Below are 26,920 nucleotides of genomic sequence, written 5' to 3'. Positions count from 1 at the left end.
TTTCTTATAGCAAAGTTCATCGGAGATGACTTTTCCTATAAAAATGTTCATCGGAGATCATATTTCCTATAGAAAATTTCATAGGAGATAAATTTTCTTAGAGAAATTTTTCATTTTCTTAAGTAAAATTTTTTCATAACTTTTTTCTTTTCTTAAAGTTTCTTCTCAAAATTTTCCTTTAGTATCCGTTTTTATGTGTCTTTGTATGTGTTCGTATGGTGTTAAACAAAAGTATTTCAATAAAAGTGTCACATTTAATTGTCTTGAACATGTCGTATAAGATGTAAATGCCTAACATGTTTTGTTTGTTGTTCAACTCCTTCATTTGCATGTCTGTGGGAAATGTCGTTTGTTTAAAAACCGTTAAATTGCCGTGAAAATTAAATAAATTTCCCCAGTTAACATTCTATGACATAAACATGTTGCAAATAATAAAATGAGTAAAAGTATTTCTTTGCGTTGTAGGAAATTTGTAGTACACACAAATACTCACATATACTGACTGTGGGGGGAAAGATTTCAAGTTACCTGCAACATTTTGTAGCTTCACGTACACAATGTAATTCTCCGAAATATTTCTACATGTGGGAGAACCCCATTGTTTCTAATTTCCCAGAGTAGTCATGTCAATGATTTGCCACCATGTTCGCACAAATTGTGTATTAACCACACACACACTTAAGGAATGAACCACACAATGGGGAGTGTGTTGTGGGAACTTTAGTACCCACTCATCAAATGAGTTTTGATACATATTGGACAGATTCAGATTCATAGACAGTGAAAATGCTTCCACCAAACCCAATTACCTGCTACAGAAGTTTGTTTTCTGAAATAAATCGTGGTCAACAATAACACATTTATCATCTATTTTCTAAAACAATGTGTGCTAAGCTACTGGATCATAATTTTACATTCCCAAATCAAACCAATTTTGTAAACCAATCCAAATTTAATTTTCTCTTAATTTCCCTACTTTCTAAGGATTCATATTGCACATAGCAAACTTTTTCTAGTTTACCTTGTTCTGCAATCCATACATAACTGTCATAATTAAATGCCATAATTAACTTCCATAACCAAATATTTTTTAACAAAATAAATTACTTTCGAAACCCATGAAAATTTATTCTCTCTTCCTAAATTTGCTCATCTTCAACTTTTGAATTTTAATTAAATTTACTATGGAAACAGACAAATAACTAACATTTCGCATTTATGCCAACCAACCCACCAACCGAACCGGCAATAAGAGAAATACCTTACCTAAGAGTGAATGTTTGTTATTTTGGTATGTCTGTCAGTTGTTTATCCATTCCATTTTTTAGAAACAACAAAATGGCAGGGTGCTTTTTATCACCTAGAAAACTCACATAGATGAACTTTTAACTAAATGTTCACCTTATTAAGAAGCGTTGAATGTTTATTTTAGTATACAGTTGGTTTCATTTGTTTTAAAAGTTTTCTTAAAGTACAGAGTGTACGAGAGCTTTAGTAATAATTTCACATTAATAGCAGGTTTTAAGGAGAACAAGTTGTCATTTCATATTACAGAGAATGAAATATTTAATATGAACGTTTTCATCGACCGATAAACTTTTCCTATAAGAAAAGTCACCGATGAACTTTTCCTATAAGAAAAGTCATCGACCGATGAACATTTCCTATAAGAAAAGTCATCGACCGATGAACTTTTCCTATGAGAAAAGTCATCGACCGATGAACGTTTCCTATAAGAAAAGTCATCGACCGATGAACTTTTCCTATAAGAAAAGTCATCGACCGATGAACTTTTCCTATAAGAAAAATCATCGACCGATGAAATTTTGCTATAAGAAAAGTCATCGACCGATGAACTTTTCCTATAAGAAAAGTCATCGACCGATGAACTTTTCCTTTAAGAAAAGTCATCGACCGATGAAATTTTCCTATAAGAAAAGTCATCGACCGATGAACTTTTCCTATAAGAAAAGTCATCGACCGATGAACTTTTCCTATAAGAAAAGTCATCGACCGATGAACTTTTCCTATAAGAAAAGTCATCGACCGATGAACTTTTGATATAAGAAAAGTCATCGACCGATGAACTTTTGCTATAAGAAAAGTCATCGACCGATGAACTTTTGCTATAAGAAAAGTCATCGACCCATGAACTTTTCCTATAAGAAAAGTCATCGACCGATGAACTTTTGCTATAAGAAAAGTCATCGACCCATGAACTTTTCCTATAAGAAAAGTCATCGACCGATGAACTTTTCTATACGAAAAGTCATCTCCGATGAACTTTTCTATACGAAAAGTAATCTCCGATGAACTTTTCTATACGAGTCAAGAGCCATCTCCGATGAACTTTTCTATACGAGTCAAGAGTCATCTCCCATGATCTTTTCTATACGAAAAGTAATCTCCAATGAACTTTTCTATACGAAAAGTAATCTCCAATAAACTTTTCTATACGAAAAGTCATCTGCGATGAACTTTTCTATACGAAAAGTCATCTGCGATGAACTTTTCTATACGAAAAGTCATCTGCGATGAACTTTTCTATACGAAAAGTCATCTGCGATGAACTTTTCTATACGAAAAGTCATCTGCGATGAACTTTTCTATACGAAAAGTCATCTGCGATGAACTTTTCTATACGAAAAGTCATCTGCGATGAACTTTTCTATACGAAAAGTCATCTGCGATGAACTTTTCTATACGAAAAGTCATCTGCGATGAACTTTTCTATACGAAAAGTCATCTGCGATGAACTTTTCTATACGAAAAGTCATCTGCGATGAACTTTTCTATACGAAAAGTCATCTCCGATGAACTTTTCTATACGAAAAGTCATCTGCGATGAACTTTTCTATACGAAAGGTCATCTGCGATGAACTTTTCTATACGAAAAGTCATTTGCGATGAACTTTTGTATACGAAAAGTCATCTGCGATGAACTATTCTATACGAAAAGTCATCTGCGATGAACTTTTCTATACGAAAAGTCATCTGCGATGAACTTTTCTATACGAAAAGTCATCTGCAATGAACTTTTCTATACGAAAAGTCATCTGCGATGAACTTTTCTATACGAAAAGTCATCTGCGGTGAACTTTTCTATACGAAAAGTCATCTGCGATGAACTTTTCTATACGAAAAGTCATCTGCGATGAACTTTTCTATACGAAAAGTCATCTGCGATGAACTTTTCTATACGAAAAGTCATCTGCGATGAACTTTTCTATACGAAAAGTCATCTGCGATGAACTTTTCTATACGAAAAGTCATCTGCGATGAACTTTTCTATACGAAAAGTCATCTGCGATGATCTTTTCTATACGAAAAGTCATCTCTCCGATGAACTTTTTTATACGAAAAGTCATCTCTCCGATGAACTTTTCTATACGAAAAGTCATCTCTCCGATGAACTTTTCTATACGAAAAGTCATCTCTCCGATGAATTTTTCTATACGAAAAGTCATCTCTCCGATGAATTTTTCTATACGAAATGTTATCTCCGATGAACTTTTCTATACGAAAAGTCATCTCTCCGATGAACTTTTCTATACGAAAAGTCATCTCTCCGATGAACTTTTCTATACGAAAAGTCATCTCTCCGATGAACTTTTCTATACGAAAAGTCATCTCTCCGATGAACTTTTCTATACGAAAAGTCATCTCTCCGATGAACTTTTCTATACGAAAAGTCATCTCTCCGATGAACTTTTCTATACGAAAAGTCATCTCTCCGATGAACTTTTCTATACGAAAAGTCATCTCTCCGATGAACTTTTCTATACGAAAAGTCATCTCTCCGATGAACTTTTCTATACGAAAAGTCATCTCTCCGATGAACTTTTCTATACGAAAAGTCATCTCTCCGATGAACTTTTCTATACGAAAAGTCATCTCTCCGATGAACTTTTCTATACGAAAAGTCATCTCTCCGATGAACTTTTCTATACGAAAAGTCATCTCTCCGATGAACTTTTCTATACGAAAAGTCATCTCTCCGATGAACTTTTCTATACGAAAAGTCATCTCTCCGATGAACTTTTCTATACGAAAAGTCATCTCTCCGATGAACTTTTCTATACGAAAAGTCATCTCTCCGATGAACTTTTCTATACGAAAAGTCATCTCTCCGATGAACTTTTCTATACGAAAAGTCATCTCTCCGATGAACTTTTCTATACGAAAAGTCATCTCTCCGATGAACTTTTCTATACGAAAAGTCATCTCTCCGATGAATTTTTCTATACGAAAAGTCATCTCTCCGATGAATTTTTCTATACGAAATGTTATCTCCGATGAACTTTTCTATACGAAAAGTCATCTCTCCGATGAACTTTTCTATACGAAAAGTCATCTCTCCGATGAACTTTTCTATACGAAAAGTCATCTCTCCGATGAACTTTTCTATACGAAAAGTCATCTCTCCGATGAACTTTTCTATACGAAAAGTCATCTCTCCGATGAACTTTTCTATACGAAAAGTCATCTCTCCGATGAACTTTTCTATACGAAAAGTCATCTCTCCGATGAACTTTTCTATACGAAAAGTCATCTCTCCGATGAATTTTTCTATACGAAAAGTCATCTCTCCGATGAATTTTTCTATACGAAAAGTCATCTCTCCGATGAATTTTTCTATACGAAATGTTATCTCCGATGAACTTTTCTATACGAAAAGTCATCTCTCCGATGAACTTTTCTATACGAAAAGTCATCTCTCCGATGAACTTTTCTATACGAAAAGTCATCTCTCCGATGAACTTTTCTATACCAAAAATCATCTCTCCGATGAACTTTTCTATACGAAAAGTCATCTCTCCGATGAACTTTTCTATACGAAAAGTCATCTCTCCGATGAACTTTTCTATACGAAAAGTCATCTCTCCGATGAACTTTTCTATACGAAAAGTCATCTCTCCGATGAACTTTTCTATACGAAAAGTCATCTCTCCGATGAACTTTTCTATACGAAAAGTCATCTCTCCGATGAACTTTTCTATACGAAAAGTCATCTCCGATGATCTTTTCCATAGGAAGAGTCATCTCCGATGATCTTTTCCATAGGAAAAATCATCTCCGATGATCTTTTCTATAGGAAAATCATCTCCGATGACCTTTTCTATAGGAAAATTCATCTCCGATGAACTTTTCTATAGGAAAAGTCTACTGCCTTTTCTGTAGGAACAGTCATATGCGATGACCATTTCTATAGGAGAAGTCATCTCCGTTGAACTTTTCTATAGGAAAAGTCATCTCCGATGAACATTTCTATAGGGAACGTCATCTCCGTTGAACTCTTTCTATAGGAAAAATCATTTCCGTTGAACTTTTCCATAGGAAAATTCATCTCGCTTGAACTTTTCTATAGGAAAAGTCATCTCCGTTGATCTTTTCTATAGGAAAAGTCATCTCCGATAATCTTTTCTATAGGAAAAATCATCTCCGATGATCTTTTCTATAGGAAAATCATCTCCGATGATCTTTTCTATAGGAAAAGTCATCTCCGATGATCTTTTCTATAGGAAAAGTCATCTCCGATGATCTTTTCTATAGGAAAAGTCATCTCCGATGATCTTTTCTATAGGAAAAGTCATCTCCGATGATCTTTTCTATAGGAAAAGTCATCTCCGATGATCTTTTCTATAGGAAAAGTCATCTCCGATGATCTTTTCTATAGGAAAACTCATCTCCGATGATCTTTTCTATAGGAAAACTCATCTCCGATGATCTTTTCTATAGGAAAAGTCATCTCCGATGATCTTTTCTATAGGAAAAGTCATCACCGATGATCTTTTCTTTAGGTAAAGTCTTCTCCGATGTTCTTTTCTATAGGAAAAGTCATCTCCGATGATCTTTTCTATAGGAAAAGTCATCTCCGATGATCTTTTCTATAGGAAAAGTCATCTCCGATGATCTTTTCTATAGGAAAAGTCATCTCCGATGATCTTTTCTATAGGAAAAGTCATCTCCGATGATCTTTTCTATAGGAAAAGTCATCTCCGATGATCTTTTCTATAGGAAAAGTCATCTCCGATGATCTTTTCTATAGGAAAAGTCATCTCCGATGATCTTTTCTATAGGAAAAGTCATCTCCGATGATCTTTTCTATAGGAAAAGTCATCTCCGATGATCTTTTCTATAGGAAAAGTCATCTCCGATGATCTTTTCTATAGGAAAAGTCATATCCGATGATCTTTTCTATAGGAAAAGTCATCTCCGATGATCTTTTCTATAGGAAAAGTCATATCCGATGATCTTTTCTATAGGAAAAGTCATATCCGATGATCTTTTCTATAGGAAAAGTCATATCCGATGATCTTTTCTATAGGAAAAGTCATCTCTGATGATCTTTTCTATAGGAAAAGTCATCTCTGATGATCTTTTCTATAGGAAAAGTCATCTCCGATGATCTTTTCTATAGGAAAAGTCATCTCCGATGATCTTTTCTATAGGAAAAGTCATCTCCGATGATCTTTTCTATAGGAAAAGTCATCTCCGATGATCTTTTCTATAGGAAAAGTCATCACCGATGATCTTTTCTTTAGGTAAAGTCTTCTCCGATGTTCTTTTCTATAGGAAAATCATCTCCGATGATCTTTTCTATAGGAAAAGTCATCTCCGATGATCTTTTCTATAGGAAAAGTCATCTCCGATGATCTTTTCTATAGGAAAAGTCATCTCCGATGATCTTTTCTATAGGAAAAGTCATCTCCGATGATCTTTTCTATAGGAAAAGTCATCTCCGATGATCTTTTCTATAGGAAATGTCATCTTCGATGATCTTTTCTATAGGAAAAGTCATCACCGATGGTCTTTTCTATAGAAAAAATCATCCGCTATGATATTTTTTATAGGCGATTTCATCTCCGTTGAACTTTTCTATAGGAAAAGTCATCTCCGATGATCTTTTCTATAGGAATCATCTCCGATGAATATTTCTATAGGGAAAGTCATCTGCGATGACCTTTTCTACAGGAAAAATCATCTCCGTTGATCTTTCCTATAGGAAAAATCATCCTCGATGATCTTTTTGATAGAAAAAATCATCTCCGATGATCTTTTCTACAGGAAAATAAATCTCCGTTAATTATACACCACTATGTGGGGAGGGTATTATAAGTTGGTTTTGCCAAAAAAGTTTGTAACGCATCGAAATAATGGTCGTAGACCCATACATATATATACCAAAATGAATGTCTCGACGAGCTGAGTCGATCTGGCTATGTGTGTCCGTCAGTCCGTCTGTCCATCTAAACCTTGTAATCACGCTACAGGTCGCAATTTTGATCGGATCGTCACCAAATTTTGGGTGTTGATGAGGGTTTCGGAGGGGAAGAAGCCTATTGATTTTGGTGATGCTCGGATAATATTTAGGGCTCGGAATGGGCAAAAAACCTATTTGGAGAAAAAGTCAACGTTTTTTTCCAAAGCGAATATCTGTGCATCTACAATGGGTATGAAAGTAGAAAATATCACCTTTCTAACGACGTGAAGTAGGTTGTCGTAGGTGATCAAACAACGAAGATATCACAATAGTCACAAATACAACCCAACTATTCAATTTTGCGATTTTAATCATAATGACAGATTTGGTTAGGGACTTTCCAAAAGCAAAGCTTGGGTATGAAAGTAGAAAATCCTATCTTTACAATGATGCATAGTAGGTTGGCGTAGGTGGACAAATAACGGAGGTATAGCAGTCGTCGGTAATGCATCCCATTTTCCGATTTTTTTGTAATCACGCTACAGGTCGCAATTTTGATCGGATCGTCACGAAATTTTGGGGGTTAGTGGGCGACCCACAAAGGAAAAAGCCTACTGAGTTTGATGATAGTCGGGTAATATTAAGGGTCGGAATGGGCAAAACCCTATTTGAAGAAAAGGTCAACGTTGTATTACAAAGTCAAGATCTCTGTTTCTTTAAGAGGTATATCAAAAGCACGGAAAGTAGAAAATATCACCTTTACAACGATGTAAAATAGGTTGTCGTAGGTGGTCAAACAACAGAGATATCGCAATAGTCGGTAATACTTTCCATTTTCCGATTTTTTTGTAATCACGCTACATGTCGCAATTTTGATCGGATCGTCACGAATTTTTTGGGAGTTGATGTGGGTCCCAAGATGAAGAAGCTTATTAAGTTTAGTGATGGTCGGATAATATTCAAGAGTCGGAATAAGCAAAAAGCTTATGTGGAGAAAAGTCAACGTTTTTTCTTACGTGAATATCTCCGCTTCTGGTAGGAGTATTCCAATAGCAAAGGCCGTCAATGGAAGAAGAAAAGATCTCCTTTATATTGATGTAAAGTATGTTGGCGTAAGTGGGTAAACAACCGAGATATCGCAATAGTCAGTAATATATCCATTTTTTTCATTTTTTGTAATCACGCTACAGGTTGGAATTTTGATCGGATATTCACGACATTTTGGGGGTTGATGATGGCCCCACAGATAGTCGGATAATATTTAGAGGTCGGAATGCTGAAAAACTTATGTGGAGACAAATTCAAAGTTTTATTCTTTGTGAATACATCGGATTCTAGTAGAGGTATTCCAACGGTAAAGCCTGTTAATGGAAGAATAAAATATTACCTTTACATTGGAGTAAAGTAGTTGGCGAAGGTGGCCACACAAGGGAGATTCCACAATAGTGGGTAATGCAACCAGTTCTTCTATTTTTTTGCAATTGCGTTACAGGTCGCAATTTTGATCGGATGGTCACGAAATTTTGGTTGCTTATGGGGATCCCAGAGAGAAAAAGGGAATATTATATTTGGTGGTAGTCGGATTATATTCCCTAAAAGAAATGTTTACCAGTGAAAAGCTTATGCAGAGGGGTAGTGGTGTAGGGTATCACATGGTCGGCCCCGTCCCGACTATAGCCTTTGCTCACTTGTTTTTTATGTAGGAAAGTCAACTTCGATGACCTCAGTCATCTCCGATGAATTTTTCTATAGAAACAGTCATCTCCGATGAACAGTTCTATAGCGAAAGTCATCTGCGATGACCTTTTCTATAGAAATAGTCATCTTTGATGACCTTATCTTTAGGAAAAGTCATCACCAATTACTTTTTTGTAGAAAATTTCATCTTCGTTGAACTTTTCTAAAGTAAAATTCAACTCCGTTAAATTTTGCTACAGCAAAGAGTCATCTCCGATGACCTTTTCTATAGGAAGAGTCATCTTCCAAGACCGTTTCTATGAGAAAATGCAGCTCCTAGAAAATGAGAAAATGCAGCTCCTATATAGGAAATTTATAGGAAGAGTTATCTCCGATGATTTTTTCGATAGGAAAATTTGTCTCTCATTACCTTTTCTGAACTAGGAAAGTTAATTTCCGTTGATCTTTCCTAGAGAAATATTTACCCAAATTGAGCTTTTCTAAAGTCATCTCTATTGATGTTTCCTCTTTCGTTCTTAAGTGCTTAAAGAATTACTATCTCCTCCAGCTAATTGTACAATTTCTATTGCAACTTTAATTTTCGACATTGACTTAATGGCTGGCCACTGATTTCAATGGGAAGAAACAAAAATAATATTCATTTCACTTCAAATGGATGCACAGTGAGTGACATACATTTTAAATAAGCAAAGATTACAGAGTAGCAGACACTTGTCTTTTTTCCTGCTGCTTCTATTTGCACTACCAACAAGGGCGAATTAAAAACCTTACAATATAATCCCCATAATCTGACACCCTTTTGCTTTCACGTTATACATGTGTTTGTTTTGTTTTTGCTCTTTCGACGAGGAGATGGAGGTGGCACTTAAAAATTCCATTTGACTAATTCCAGCAAACATATGTATGTCTCATAAAAATCACATGCTATAGAGAATTGTTTTTTTTTTTGCGCCTGGCACCCTCATAAATTGAAATCATAAGTGTTGTTTTTTCGTTCAGCAGTAATCCTTTTGCACCCCGCCCCATTAAACGTGGTTCACCGTCTCTTGCTTCATGGAGAAAACCTCTTTAAGCTAGTAGTACTTTTCAGTTCACAAATAGGTGTCAACTTGTACCCACTTAAAAGCAACAATCCATGTGACAGGACTCATTTGCACATAGAATAAGCGAGGTATCAGACAAACAGCATTATAAGTCTATATACAGACATAAATACGTACATATGGGTGGCGTCAGAGTAGTATGTGTGGAAGATGTAAAACAGTAAAGAGGGCAGAAAATCACAACAGACACTTTTGCAAGGCGCAATCCTTGTAACTAAAGCAACAATCATGCAGGTTAGTTGGCGCGCACACACTCACATACCTTGATGCATATGTATGTTTGTCTATACACACCCATACCCAGAAACACATTCCAACATTTGTAATTAAAGAAATCTGCAATTATACCCATAGTCATTGTAGAAGACAGCCAAACAGCTAGGCATCCAGCCAGCCAGCAACATCAGTGGTGGTTGGATGGTTGCATATACGGGAGACGGGAGTTTGGGAAACCAAAGCAAAGCAACTCAAATGAAGAGAAAATGAGCAAGCAACCCAGCCAGCCGACAAGCAGCTCACATGGCATCACCGTCATCATCATCAGAGTTGCACAAGTAGAACATTGAAGTAAAGTAATTAAAATTTTATGCCAACATTACTTTTACACCGCTATTTCAAACTAATTAAGCCCTCTTTTGATACTTCATTCACACACATGAACACACCCACCCACACATGCATACATGCAGGCAGCCCCTCATGTGCTGTGGTATGTAATAAGAGGCGTTTGAAAAACGAAAGGATATGCCCACACACATACTAACACGCAACGACATCCGTATATAGTTAAGAAGTTATAGAGCAAATAGTAAGTACCACAATAGTATTGAGCAATCGTTGTTATATGGATTTGCAGCAGGCAGCCACAGCTTTGCTAAACAGAAAAGATGAATAAAATGCATTGCTTATTGAATTTAAAAGACTTTAGGTAAGAGTTTGGGTTTGAAAGCCAAAAAGAAATTGGGATTTGTAAAGAGATGTGCGAAAGGCCTAAAACTTAACAATGGACCAAAAATATTTATCCTAACATATGATTCAAAAATATATTCAAAATATACCTTATTCAACCTGATAGATTTCCATAGTAATATCCACGCCCCAATAAATTTAACTCCCAATAACTAATTCAGCTTATTTATTTTACTGTCATATTTCACAGTAACTAGAAGCATCACCCGCCCCAAACACAATCAATTTTTTAGTCTAGCTGTTTTTTGAGCTGTAAAAAAGTAATTTCATTTCATCTACCACATTTGCCAATATTAGACATAACAGCCGCGGGTAATAACCAACACCACAATGAATAACAACACCACAACTAGTCAGCAGTCGTTCGTCACACATACAAGCAATCCACTCAATTCAAAGCTAGTAGCTGCTAGTAAAAGGCAATAGTAAATCGTATGTTTACTTTCGTTTATAATGGAAAAATTCGTATGCTGGCGTTCATTCATACGATTCTGTTTTCTCTGATATTTACATACAAAATAGCCTAAAGTCATAACTAGCACAACAACAAATGCTGGTCTATAAAAAAAAAAGCTGGAAGAGCAGATACATGAGAGGGTGTCACACCAAGCGGCATGTGAATAAGAACGATAGAATATCAATGGACTGACTACTCAATAGAAAAGTACATCGACGATGACCTTTGCAACAAAAATTAATTTTTCAATATAAAAGATCATCTGGGATGACTTTTCCAAAAGACAAGTTCATCTAGGATGAGTTTTCCTATAGAAAAATTTAACCAGGATGAGCCAGGATAAAAAAAATCATCCATGGTAACTCTTTCTATAGAAAGGTTTATGCAGGATGAGCTATTCTATACAAAACTTCACCCAGTGCAACTCTTTCTATACAAAAGTTCAACCAGGATGATTTTTCATATAGAAATGTTCATCCAGGAAGACTTTTCCCATAGAAATTTATCCAGGAAGACTTTTTCCCATAGAAATTCATCCAGGAAGAATTTTCATATAGAACGTTCATCCGGAATAAAATTTCTTATAGACAAATGCATCCACACCAGGTTAGGTAAGGTTAAGTTTAAGGATGCGCAGCCATCTAGTAGTATAGGTGACTGCTTCACTCGGAGACCGTTGGTCCATTGTGTTCTTCCTGCGTAAGTTATAGTTGCCGACTTAAAGATGTTTAGTGGTGATGGATGGATGATGTTCATGAAGGATGTTGATGCGATACAGTAACATGAGGATGATCGGGTAGAGATGATGGTGAAGTACAGGTAGGATGAAAATGTAAAGATAAGAAGTTTGACGCCGATATTGTACTGGAAAATAGAAGAAGTCTGATTAGTTTTTAATAGTTAAGGACCCTTGCCAATCCATGATAGATGTTTGGCAAAGTTGAGTAGAACAATGGGATCTGTGTTAGACAGGAAGGCCAGAGTATCTCATATCTACCCAGCGTACGGTATCTTCTTGTTTGCCACAAGGGGCACCTACAAAGCAGATGTTCGACAGTCTCTATCTCCTCCGCATCTTCACATAGTCTGCAGTAGTCAATGCCGCTATTGTCCCATTTTGGAGTTAGAGATCTCATTCTGCCGTGACCTGTTATAAGTACACCGCGATTTTTATCCCTAACCTATCAAATGAGAGGAGGGAAGCCGTTCTTAGACGAGAATTCACAGGCCAGATTACCTTGAATACCCTACCACCAGGTTCCAATAGCCATCTTTGATGTGCCCTCTCATTGAAGATCTCCCAAAGTTTACCGATGTAGTAGCACATCGGTGGCCGGACGGTCTCATCAATTGATAAGTCGATAGACTTAGAGCCATCTCAAGCTATTTCATCTGCCACCTCGTTTCCCATAATGTTGCTGTGACCCGGAACCGAACATAGCTTTACGATATCGTGTATATCCTGCACAGCTTTCCAGCAATCAAGAATAGCTCTTGAATTTATGGTCCATGACTTGAGAGCCTTAAGGGCCGCTTGACTATCGACATATATAGTCACCGGTCTTCTATGACTGCCTTCAAGCCCTTTCACCAATTCAGCTGCAAGAATCTCCCCCTGAAAAACACTACAATTATCGTTGAACTTGTATGATTTTTTAATTAGAGGATTCTCACAGTAGACGCCAGCGCCTGTACCTTTTCCAGTTTGGACCCGTATGTGTATATTGCCAGAAGATGACGGTTAAGGAGTCAAACTTAAGGGAGGTAGGCATATAATCGCTTACGCAAGCGTTATCACCTAACTTAAGTGGACTATCAATTAGTTTTAGGGCATTCGAGTATCCAAAGTGTGAACCACGCCAAAATCCTAACTCCCGGAGACTAAAATCAGTTCTCGCCGCCTGAAAATGGATTAGGATATCCAAAGTTTGGAGTGCTTTTAATCGATCCGGTAATCAGCAATGACGCGGTTCTTTGTACACTTGCTTGTTTGGAGAGTAACGCTTTGTTCCCAAGATCTTGCCACCAAACCAGCCACCCATAGTTTAGTATGAGCAGAACCACCTTTACATACAGCCAGTGTATGATTTGTGGTCTCAATCCCGAGCTTTTCTCAATGGTGTTCTTAGAGGAGTAGAGTGCCATGCGTCCTTTCTTCGTTCGCTTCTCTATATTCCAATTCCATGTGAAGTATTTTGCTTCCGTAGAAAGTTCCAGGTCCACCCCGTCAAGGACTGGAGGCACAATATTAGAAATTTTGCGTTTCCTAGTGAATAGTACAAGCTCTGTTTTTTGCTCCCAGACCGTTGTTTTGGGCCCAGCTTGCAAGCTGTACCAAATCTCTTTGCATGAGCTCATTCATCCATACAAACTTTTCCTATAAAAATGTGTTCCAGGGTTGTTAAGATGATTTTTCCTATAGATGACTTTTCCTATAGAATAGTTCATCAGACGATGGCTTTTCCTATAAAAAAGTTCATCGGACGGTGACTTTTCCTATAGAAAAGTTCATCGAATGACGAAATTTCCATAGCTCAATCTACGATAACTTATCCTATAGAAAAGTTCATCGGAGATGACTTTTCCTTTGGAAATGTTAATCGGAGATGAATTTTCCTTTTGAAAAGTTCATCGGAGATTACTTTTCCTTTTGACAAGTTCATTGGAGATGACTTTTCGTTTTGAAAAGTTCATCGGACGATGACTTTTCCTATATAGAAAAGTTCATCGGACGATGACTTTTCCTATATAGAAAAGTTCATCGGACGATGACTTTTCCTATATAGAAAAGTTCATCGGACGATGACTTTTCCTATATAGAAAAGTTCATCGGACGATGACTTTTCCTATATAGAAAAGTTCATCGGACGATGACTTTTCCTATATAGAAAAGTTCATCGGACGATGACTTTTCCTATATAGAAAAGTTCATCGGACGATGACTTTTCCTATATAGAAAAGTTCATCGGACGATGACTTTTCCTATATAGAAAAGTTCATCGGACGATGACTTTTCCTATATAGAAAAGTTCATCGGACGATGACTTTTCCTATATAGAAAAGTTCATCGGACGATGACTTTTCCTATATAGAAAAGTTCATCGGACGATGACTTTTCCTATATAGAAAAGTTCATCGGACGATGACTTTTCCTATATAGAAAAGTTCATCGGACGATGACTTTTCCTATATAGAAAAGGACGATGACTTTTCCTTTTGAAAAGTTCATCGGACGATGACTTTTCCTAAATAGAAAAGTTCATGGGACGATGACTTTTCCTATATAGAAAAGTTCATCGTAGGATGACTTTTCCTATATAGAAAAGTTCATCGGTAAGGAACAGTTCATCGGACGATGACCTTTCCTATATAGAAAATTGCATCGGACGATGACCTTTCCTATATAGAAAAGTTCATCGGACGGTGACTTTTCCTATATAGAAAAGTTCATCGTGACTTTTCCTATAGAAAAGTTCATCGGACGATGACTTTTCCTATAGAAAAGTTCATCGTGACTTTTCCTATAGAAAAGTTCATCGGACGATGACTTTTCCTATAGAAAAGTTCATCGGACGATGACTTTTCCTATAGAAAAGTTCATCGGACGATGACTTTTCCTATAGAAAAGTTCATCGGACGATGACTTTTCCTATAGAAAAGTTCATCGGACGATGACTTTTCCTATAGAAAAGTTCATCGGACGATGACTTTTCCTATAGAAAAGTTCATCGGACGATGACTTTTCCTATAGAAAAGTTCATCGGACGATGACTTTTCCTATAGAAAAGTTCATCGGACGATGACTTTTCCTATAGAAAATTCATCGGACGATGACTTTTCCTATAGAAAAGTTCATCGGACGATGACTTTTCCTATAGAAAAGTTCATCGGACGATGACTTTTCCTATAGAAAAGTTCATCGGACGATGACTTTTCCTATAGAAAAGTTCATCGGACGATGACTTTTCCTATAGAAAAGTTCATCGGACGATGACTTTTCCTATAGAAAAGTTCATCGGACGATGACTTTTCCTATAGAAAAGTTCATCGGACGATGACTTTTCCTATAGAAAAGTTCATCGGACGATGACTTTTCCTATAGAAAAGTTCATCGGACGATGACTTTTTCTATAGAAAAGTTCATCGGATGATGACATTTTCACAGCTCATCCGTGATGGCTTTTCCTTTAGAAAAGCTCATTTAGGATAACTTAATTGATGATTACTTTTCCTATAGAAAAGCTCATTGACGATGGCTTTTCCTATAGAAAATCTCATTTACGATGACTTTTCCTATAGAAAAGTTCATCTGCGATCACTTTTCCTATAGAAAAGTCATCCTATATAAATGATGATGAACTTTTCTGTGACAAAACTAATCGTCGATGAACTTTTCTGTGAGAAAAGTCTTCGTCGATGAACTTTCTATGAGAAAAGTCTTCGTCGATAAACTTTTCTATGAGAAAAGTTAATTGTTCTATAGTAAAAGTCATCCCGGATGGCGATGAACTTTTTTATTAGAAAAGTCATCGTCGATGAGCTTTTCTATGAGAAAAGTAGTCGTCGATGAGCTTTTCTATGAGAAAAGTTGTCGTTGATTTCTATGAGAAAAGTCATTGTCGATGAATTTTTCTATGAGAAATGTAATCGTCGATGAATTTTTCTATGAGAAATGTAATCGTTGATGAAATTTTCTATGAGAAATGTCAACGTCGATGAACTTTTCTATGAGAAAAGTCATCGTCGATGAACTTTTCTGTGAGAAAAGTCATTGTCGATGAGCTTTTCTGTGAGAAAAGTCATCTTCGATGAACTTTCTATGAGAAATGTATTCGTCGATTAATTTTTCTATGAGAAATGTCAACGTCTATGAACTTTTCTTTGAGAAAAGTCATTGTCGATGAACTTTTCTATAGGGAAAATTATTTTGAATGAACTGTGCTATAGTGCAAGTTGTCCTATATGACATTACGTTACGAAAACTCTTCTTTAATTTAATCGCAGAACTCGTAGTAGATGTCTTATTGTTCCCTATTCACATTCCCAACTGCTGTTGGCTGTTGCCACATGAAATTGTTTCATCTAAAACCATTTCATATATCCTGCTTGCATGGAAACATGGTTTCGGGTGAGATTTGATATTAAAAACTTATAAACTATAAAAATGGTGATGTTCATTTAAACGTCAATAGATAACACTTTAGCCTCAATGAAGAACTGGTTGTTTGGTTAACTGGTTGACTGACTCTATGGGAAGGATGTATACATATGGATGTGTGACATTCAGGCTATGACGATGTTGATGATGTCATGGTTAGATATGAAACAAATAAAAGTTTGTCAGCTATGTCTGTGAGTGGGGGAAATTTGAAAACAAATTTAAAATTTCACAATGGCAGAGAATAACAAGACAAAACATGTGACGGACGTATGATTGATGGAAATGTGAATATTACTTTTGCCGCTTAGGGGTACTTTGAATAGAGCGAATATTTAGTAATGGGTATAATCTTGGAATAATTTGGAAAATGACTTGAAGATTATACATACATATTTGTACATATATTTTTATTTAATGCGTTTTTTTATTTGAATTAGCATGTTTAATTAAGTGATGATGTAGTATAATTAAACCTAACCTAACATAATAATATGTTTCAAAATTTTTGACTGATAATGTTTTTGCGTACAGCTTTTAAATTTCTTTAATATTACATTCCCTTGTTTCGAATTTAAATGAACAACGAACCCAGTGGGGTGTTTATAAATATTTCAAGATTGTTACTTATTATGAGAAATATTCCAAAAATATACAAAATAGATAAAACTTTACTTGCCCATTGCTGACCTCTAAAACCTTAAAAACTACACACTTTCAACAAAGCAAATATAGTTCAAAATCTTGCACCCCTCACACACACACAAACAAAAGTCGCAAAAACCAAACACCATGACTATGAATAATGCAAAACTTGAGCATAAATTTTCTTTGTCCCAAACAACAACAAAATATAACTTTATGTATTAATTGTTGGTTAGCCCAGCAAAAAATCATTAAAACTTTTGGCCTGGAAATAAAGTTGGCAATTTTGTGTTGGGATGTTTCATTGTTTGTTTATTGTGCACAAATACGTGCAACATTTGTTGTTGTTGCTGTTTGCCTAAAGCTATGGTGACCTTAACCACTAAACAAAGAAAACCGAACTGTATCATTAAAATCAAAGTGAAATACAATGTCGGCATTATCTGTTACACAACAAAGAAAAAAACTAATGATATCCTTCCTATAAAAACAATAATTTTTCATAGCAAATTCCCAAGCAAAAATTTTTTCTATTGACGAATGATTTTTTCAAGAATGAGTTTTCCAAAGAAAATATTATACAGAATGTCCTTTTCTATAAAAATTCATTGAACTTTTCTATATGAAATGACATCTCCGATGAAATTTTCTATATGAAAAGTCATCTCCGATGAACTTTTCTATAGGAAAAGTAATCTCCGATGAACTTTTCTATAGGAAAAGTAATCTCCGATGAACTTTTCTATAGGAAAAGTAATCTCCGATGAACTTTTCTATAGGAAAAGTAATCTCCGATGAACTTTTCTATAGGAAAAGTCATCTCCGATGAACTTTTCTATAGGAAAAGTCATCTCCGATGAACTTTTCTATAGGAAAAGTCATCTCTGATGAATTTTTCTATAGGAAAAGTCATCTCCGATGAATTTTTCTATACGAAAAGTCATCTCCGATTAACTTTTCTATATGAAAAGTCATCTCCGATGAACTTTTCTATAAGGAAAAGTCATCTCCGATGAACTTTTTTATAAGGAAAAGTCATCTCCGATGAAATTTTCTATAAGGAAAAGTCATCTCCGATGAACTTTTCTATAAGGAAAAGTCATCTCCGATGAACTTTTCTATAAGGAAAAGTCATCTCCGATGAACTTTTCTATAAGGAAAAGTCATCTCCGATTTCTATAGGAAAAGTCACCGTCCGATGGACTTTTCTATAGGAAAAGTCACCGTCCGATGGACTTTTCTATAGGAAAAGTCACCGTCCGATGGACTTTTCTATAGGAAAAGTCACCGTCCGATGGACTTTTCTATAGGAAATGTCACCGTCCGATGGACTTTTCTATAGGAAAAGTCACCGTCCGATGGACTTTTCTATAGGAAAAGTCATCTCCGATGAACTTTTCTATAGGAAAAGTCATCTCCGATGAACTTTTCTATAGGAAAAGTCATCTCCGATGAACTTTTCTATAGGAAAAGTCATCTCCGATGAACTTTTCTATAGGAAAAGTCATCTCCGATGAACTTTTCTATAGGAAAAGTCATCTCTGATGAATTTTTCTATAGGAAAAGTCATCTCCGATGAATTTTTCTATACGAAAAGTCATCTCCGATTAACTTTTCTATATGAAAAGTCATCTCCGATGAACTTTTCTATAAGGAAAAGTCATCTCCGATGAACTTTTTTATAAGGAAAAGTCATCTCCGATGAAATTTTCTATAAGGAAAAGTCATCTCCGATGAACTTTTCTATAAGGAAAAGTCATCTCCGATGAACTTTTCTATAAGGAAAAGTCATCTCCGATGAACTTTTCTATAAGGAAAAGTCATCTCCGATGAACTTTTCTATAAGGAAAAGTCATCTCCGATTTCTATAGGAAAAGTCACCGTCCGATGGACTTTTCTATAGGAAAAGTCACCGTCCGATGGACTTTTCTATAGGAAAAGTCACCGTCCGATGGACTTTTCTATAGGAAATGTCACCGTCCGATGGACTTTTCTATAGGAAAAGTCACCGTCCGATGGACTTTTCTATAGGAAAAGTCATCTCCGATGAACTTTTCTATAGGAAAAGTCATCTCCGATGAACTTTTCTATAGGAAAAGTCATCTCCGATGAACTTTTCTATAGGAAAAGTCATCTCCGATGAACTTTTCTATAGGAAAAGTCATCTCCGATGAACTTTTCTATAGGAAAAGTCATCTCCGATGAACTTTTCTATAGGAAAAGTCATCTCCGATGAACTTTTCTATAGGAAAAGTCATCTCCAATGAATTTTTCTATAGGAAAAGTCATCTCCGATGAATTTTTCTATAGGAAAAGTCATCTCCGATGAACTTTTCTATAGGAAAAGTCATCTCCGATGAACTTTTCTATAGGAAAAGTCATCTCCGATGAACTTTTCTATAGGAAAAGTCATCTCCGATGAACTTTTCTATAGGAAAAGTCATCTCCGATGAACTTTTCTATAGGAAAAGTCATCTCCGATGAACTTTTCTATAGGAAAAGTCATCTCCGATGAACTTTTCTATAGGAAAAGTCATCTCCGATGAACTTTTCTATAGGAAAAGTCATCTCCGATGAACTTTTCTATAGGAAAAGTCATCTCCGATGAACTTTTCTATAGGAAAAGTCATCTCCGATGAACTTTTCTAAAAAAGTCACCGTCCGATGGACTTTTCTATAGGAAAAGTCACCGTCCGATGGACTTTTCTATAGGAAAAGTCACCGTCCGATGGACTTTTCTATAGGAAAAGTCATCTCCGATGAACTTTTCTATAGGAAAAGTCATCTCCGATGAACTTTTCTATAGGAAAAGTCATCTCCGATGAACTTTTCTATAGGAAAAGTCACCGTCCGATGGACTTTTCTATAGGAAAAGTCATCTCCGATGAACTTTTCTATAGGAAAAGTCACCGTCCGATGGACTTTTCTATAGGAAAAGTCATCTCCGATGAACTTTTCTATAGGAAAAGTCACCGTCCGATGGACTTTTCTATAGGAAAAGTCATCTCCGATGAACTTTTCTATAGGAAAAGTCACCGTCCGATGGACTTTTCTATAGGAAAAGTCATCTCCGATGAACTTTTCTATAGGAAAAGTCACCGTCCGATGGACTTTTCTATAGGAAAAGTCATCTCCGATGAACTTTTCTATAGGAAAAGTCACCGTCCGATGGACTTTTCTATAGGAAAAGTCATCTCCGATGAACTTTTCTATAGGAAAAGTCACCGTCCGATGGACTTTTCTATAGGAAAAGTCATCTCCGATGAACTTTTCTATAGGAAAAGTCATCTCCGATGAACTTTTCTATAGGAAAAGTCATCTCCGATGAACTTTTCTATAGGAAAAGTCATCTCCGATGAACTTTTCTTTAGGAAAAGTCATCTCCGATGAACTTTTCTTTAGGAAAAGTCATCTCCGATGAACTTTTCTATAGGAAAAGTCATCTCCGATGAACTTTTCTATAGGAAAAGTCATCTCCGATGAACTTTTCTATAGGAAAAGTCATCTCCGATGAACTTTTCTATAGGAAAAGTCATCTCCGATGAACTTTTCTATAGGAAAAGTCATCTCCGATGAACTTTTCTATAGGAAAAGTCATCTCCGATGAACTTTTCTATAGGAAAAGTCATCTCCAATGAAATTTTCTATAGGAAAAGTCATCTCCGATGAACTTTTCTATAGGAAAAGTCATCTCCGATGAACTTTTCTATAGGAAAAGTCAACTCCGATGAACTTTTCTATAGGAAAAGTCATCTCCGATGAACTTTTCTATAGGAAAAGTCATCTCCGATGAACTTTTCTATAGGAAAAGTCATCTCCGATGAACTTTTCTATAGGAAAAGTCATCTCCGATGAACTTTTCTATAGGAAAAGTCATCTCCGATGAACTTTTCTATAGGAAAAGTCATCTCCGATGAACTTTTCTATAGGAAAAGTCATCTCCGATGAACTTTTCTATAGGAAAAGTCATCTCCGATGAACTTTTCTATAGGAAAAGTCATCTCCGATGAACTTTTCTATAGGAAAAGTCATCTCCGATGAACTTTTCTATAGGAAAAGTCATCTCCGATGAACTTTTCTATAGGAAAAGTCATCTCCGATGAACTTTTCTATAGGAAAAGTCATCTCCGATGAACTTTTCTATAGGAAAAGTCATCTCCGATGAACTTTTCTATAGGAAAAGTCATCTCCGATGAACTTTTCTATAGGAAAAGTCATCTCCGATGAACTTTTCTATAGGAAAAGTCATCTCCGATGAACTTTTCTATAGGAAAAGTCATCTCCGATGAACTTTTCTATAGGAAAAGTCATCTCCGATGAACTTTTCTATAGGAAAAGTCATCTCCGATGAACTTTTCTATAGGAAAAGTCATCTCCGATGAACTTTTCTATAGGAAAAGTCATCTCCGATGAACTTTTCTATAGGAAAAGTCATCTCCAATGAAATTTTCTATAGGAAAAGTCATCTCCGATGAACTTTTCTATAGGAAAAGTCATCTCCGATGAACTTTTCTATAGGAAAAGTCATCTCCGATGAACTTTTCTATAGGAAAAGTCATCTCCAATGAAATTTTCTATAGGAAAAGTCATCTCCGATGAACTTTTCTATAGGAAAAGTCATCTCCAATGAAATTTTCTATAGGAAAAGTCATCTCCAATGAAATTTTCTATAAGAAAAGTCATCTCCGATGAACTTTTCTATAGGAAAAGTCATCTCCGATGAACTTTTCTATAGGAAAAGTCATCTCCGATGAACTTTTCTATAGGAAAAGTCATCTCCGATGAACTTTTCTATAGGAAAAGTCATCTCCGATGAACTTTTCTATAGGAAAAGTCATCTCCGATGAACTTTTCTATAGGAAAAGTCATCTCCGATGAACTTTTCTATAGGAAAAGTCATCTCCGATGAACTTTTCTATAGGAAAAGTCATCTCCGATGAACTTTTCTATAGGAAAAGTCATCTCCGATGAACTTTTCTATAGGAAAAGTCATCTCCGATGAACTTTTCTATAGGAAAAGTCATCTCCGATGAACTTTTCTATAGGAAAAGTCATCTCCGATGAACTTTTCTATAGGAAAAGTCATCTCCGATGAACTTTTCTATAGGAAAAGTCATCTCCGATGAACTTTTCTATAGGAAAAGTCATCTCCGATGAACTTTTCTATAGGAAAAGTCATCTCCGATGAACTTTTCTATAGGAAAAGTCATCTCCGATGAACTTTTCTATAGGAAAAGTCATCTCCAATGAAATTTTCTATAAGAAAAGTCATCTCCGATGAACTTTTCTATAGGAAAAGTCATCTCCGATGAACTTTTCTATAGGAAAAGTCATCTCCGATGAACTTTTCTATAGGAAAAGTCATCTCCGATGAACTTTTCTATAGGAAAAGTCATCTCCGATGAACTTTTCTATAGGAAAAGTCATCTCCGATGAACTTTTCTATAGGAAAAGTCATCTCCGATGAACTTTTCTATAGGAAAAGTCATCTCCGATGAACTTTTCTATAGGAAAAGTCATCTCCGATGAACTTTTCTATAGGAAAAGTCATCTCCGATGAACTTTTCTATAGGAAAAGTCATCTCCGATGAACTTTTCTATAGGAAAAGTCATCTCCGATGAACTTTTCTATAGGAAAAGTCAACTCCGATGAACTTTTCTATAGGAAAAGTCATCTCCGATGAACTTTTCTATAGGAAAAGTCATCTCCGATGAACTTTTCTATAGGAAAAGTCATCTCCGATGAACTTTTCTATAGGAAAAGTCATCTCCGATGAACTTTTCTATAGGAAAAGTCATCTCCGATGAACTTTTCTATAGGAAAAGTCATCTCCGATGAACTTTTCTATAGGAAAAGTCATCTCCGATGAACTTTTCTATAGGAAAAGTCATCTCCGATGAACTTTTCTATAGGAAAAGTCATCTCCGATGAACTTTTCTATAGGAAAAGTCATCTCCGATGAACTTTTCTATAGGAAAAGTCATCTCCGATGAACTTTTCTATAGGAAAAGTCATCTCCGATGAACGTTTCTATAGGAAAAGTCATCTCCGATGAACGTTTCTATAGGAAAAGTCATCTCCGATGAACTTTTCTATAGGAAAAGTCATCTCCGATGAACTTTTCTATAGGAAAAGTCATCTCCGATGAACTTTTCTATAGGAAAAGTCATCTCCCATGAACTTTTCTATAGGAAAAGTCATCTCCGATGAACTTTTCTATAGGAAAAGTCATCTCCGATGAACTTTTCTATAGGAAAAGTCATCTCCGATGAACTTTTCTATAGGAAAAGTCATCTCCAATGAAATTTTCTATAGGAAAAGTCATCTCCAATGAAATTTTCTATAGGAAAAGTCATCTCCAATGAACTTTACTATAGGAAAAGTCATCTCCGATGAACTTTTCTATAGGAAAAGTCATCTCCGATGAACTTTTCTATAGGAAAAGTCATCTCCGATGAAGACGGCCATCTTCGATGAAGTTTTCCACAGGAAAAGTCATATCCGATGAACTTTTCTATAGGAGAAGTCATGTCCGATGACCTTTCTATAGGAAAATCATCTCTGATGAACTTTTCCATAGGAAAAGTCATATCCGATGAACTTTTCCATAGGAAAAGTCATATCCGATGAACTTTTCTATAGGAAAAGTCATATCCGATGAACTTTTTTATAGGAAAAGTTATCTCCGATGAACTTTTCTATAGGAAAAGTCATCTCCGATGAACTTTTCTATAGGAAAAGTCATCTCCGATGAACTTTTCTATAGGAAAAGTCATCTCCGATGAACCTTTCTATAGGAAAAGTCATCTCCGATGAACTTTTCTATAGGAAAAGTCATCTCCGATGAACTTTTCTATAGGAAAAGTCATCTCCGATGAACTTTTCTATAGGAAAAGTCATCTCCGATGAACTTTTCTATAGGAAAAGTCATCTCCGATGAACTTTTCTATAGGAAAAGTCATCTCCGATGAACTTTTCTATAGAAAAAGTAGTCTCTGATGAACTTTTCTATAGGAAAATTAGTCTCCGATGAACTTTTCTATAAGAAAAGTCATCTCCGATGAACTTTTCTATAGGAAAAGTCATTTGCGATGAAATTTTCTATAGGAAAAGTCATCTCCGATGAACTTTTTTATAGGAAAATTCATCTCCGATGAACTTTTCTACAGGAAAAGTCATCTCCGATGATCTTTTCTATAGGAAAAGTCATCTACGATAAACTTTTCTATAGGAAAAGTCATCTACGATGAACTTTTCTATAGGAAAAGTCATCTCCGATGAACTTTTCTATAGAAAAAGTAGTCTCTGATGAACTTTTCTATAGGAAAATTAGTCTCCGATGAACTTTTCTATAGGAAAAGTCATTTGCGATGAAATTTTCTATAGGAAAAGTCATCTCCGATGAACTTTTTTATAGGAAAATTCATCTCCGATGAACTTTTCTACAGGAAAAGTCATCTCCGATGATCTTTTCTATAGGAAAAGTCATCTACGATAAACTTTTCTATAGGAAAAGTCATCTACGATGAACTTTTCTATAGGAAAAGTAGTCTCCGATGAACTTTTCTATAGGAAAAGTAGTCTCCGATGAACTTTTCTATACGAAAAGTCATCTACAATGAACTTTTCTATAAGAAAAGTCATCTCCGACGAACTTTTCTATAAGAAAAGTCATTTCCGATGAATTTTTCTATAAGAAAAGTCATCTCCGATGAAATTTTCTATAGGAAAAGTCATCTCCGATGAACTTTTCTATAGGAAAAGTCATCTCCGATGAAATTTTCTATAGGAAAAGTCATCTCCCATGAACTTTTCTATAGGAAAAGTCATCTCCCATGAACTTTTCTACAGGAAAAGTCATCTCCGATGAACTTTTTTACAGGAAAATTCATCTCCGATGAACTTTTCTATAGGAAAAGTCATCTCCGACGAACTTTTCTATAGGAAAAGTCATCAACGATGAACTTTTCTATAGGAAAAGTCATCGTCCGATGAATTTTCTATAGGAAAAGTCATCGTCCGATGAACTTTTCTATAGGAAAAGTCATCGTCCGATGAACTTTTCTATAGGAAAAGTCATCGTCCAATGAACTTTTCTATAGGAAAAGTCATCGTCCGATGAACTTTTCTATAGGAAAAGTCATCGTTCGATGAACTTTTCTATAGGAAAAGTCATCGTCCGATGAACTTTTCTATAGGAAAAGTCATCGTCCGATGAACCTTTCTATAGGAAAAGTCATCTCCAATGAACTTTTCTATAGGAAAAGTCATCTCCAATGAACTTTTCTATAGGAAAAGTCATCGTCCGATGAACTTTTCTATAGGAAAAGTCATCGTCCGATGAACTTTTCTATAGGAAAAGTCATCGTCCGATGAACTTTTCTATAGGAAAAGTCATCGTCCGATGAACTTTTCTATAGGAAAAGTCATCGTCCGATGAACTTTTCTATAGGAAAAGTCATCGTCCGATGAACTTTTCTATAGGAAAAGTCATCGTCCGATGAACTTTTCTATAGGAAAAGTCATCGTCCGATGAACTTTTCTATAGGAAAAGTCATCGTCCGATGAACTTTTCTATAGGAAAAGTCATCATCCGATGAACTTTTCTATAGGAACAGTCATCGTCCGATGAACTTTTCTATAGGAACAGTCATCGTCCGATGAACTTTTCTATAGGAAAATTCTTCGTAGATGAACTTTTCTATAGGAAAATTCATCGTCGATGTACTTTTCTATAGGAAAATTCATCGTCGATGCACTTTTCTATAGCAAAAGTCATCGTCGATGCACTTTTCTATAGGAAAAGTCATCGTCGATGCACTTTTCTATAGGAAAAGTCATCGTCGATGCACTTTTCTATAGGAAAAGTCATCGTCGATGCACTTTCCTATAGGAAAAGTCATCGTCGATGCACTTTTCTATAGGAAAAGCCATCGTCGATGCACTTTTCTATGGGAAAAGTCATCGTCGATGCACTTTTCTATAGGAAAAGTCATCGTCGATGCACTTTTCTATAGGAAAAGTCATCGTCGATGCACTTTTCTATAGGAAAAGTCATCGTCGATGCACTTTTCTATAGGAAAAGTCATCGTAGATGCACTTTTCTATAGAAAAAGTCATCGTTGATGCACTTTTTCATAGGAAAAGTCATCGTCGATGCACTTTTCTATAGGAAAAGCCATCGTCGATGCACTTTTCTATAGGAAAAGCCATCGTCGATGCACTTTTCTGTAGGAGAAGTCATTGTCGATGCACTTTTCTATAGGAAAAGTCATCGTCGATGCACTTTTCTATAGGAAAAGTAATCGTCGATGCACTTTTCTATAGGAAAAGTCATCGTCGATGCACTTTTCTATAGGAAAAGTCATCGTCGATGCACTTTTCTATAGGAAAAGTCATCGTCGATGCACTTTTCTATAGGAAAAGTCATCGTCGATGCACTTTTCTATAGGAAAAGTCATCGTCGATGCACTTTTCTATAGGAAAAGTCATCTTCGATGCACTTTTCTATAGGAAAAGTCATCGTCGATGCACTTTTCTATAGGAAAAGTCATCGTTGATGCACTTTTCTATAGGAAAAGTCATCGTCGATGCACTTTTCTATAGGAAAAGTCATCGTCGATGCACTTTTCTATAGGAAAAGTCATCGTCGATGCACTTTTCTATAGGAAAAGTCATCGTCGAT

This window comes from Musca autumnalis, unplaced genomic scaffold, assembly GCF_047663935.1.
Source record: "Musca autumnalis isolate F117 unplaced genomic scaffold, ASM4766393v1 scaffold_5, whole genome shotgun sequence".
Classification (NCBI taxonomy): domain Eukaryota; kingdom Metazoa; phylum Arthropoda; class Insecta; order Diptera; family Muscidae; genus Musca; species Musca autumnalis.
The sequence above is the reverse complement of the archived record's forward strand: the minus strand, read 5'-3'. Positions refer to the sequence as shown.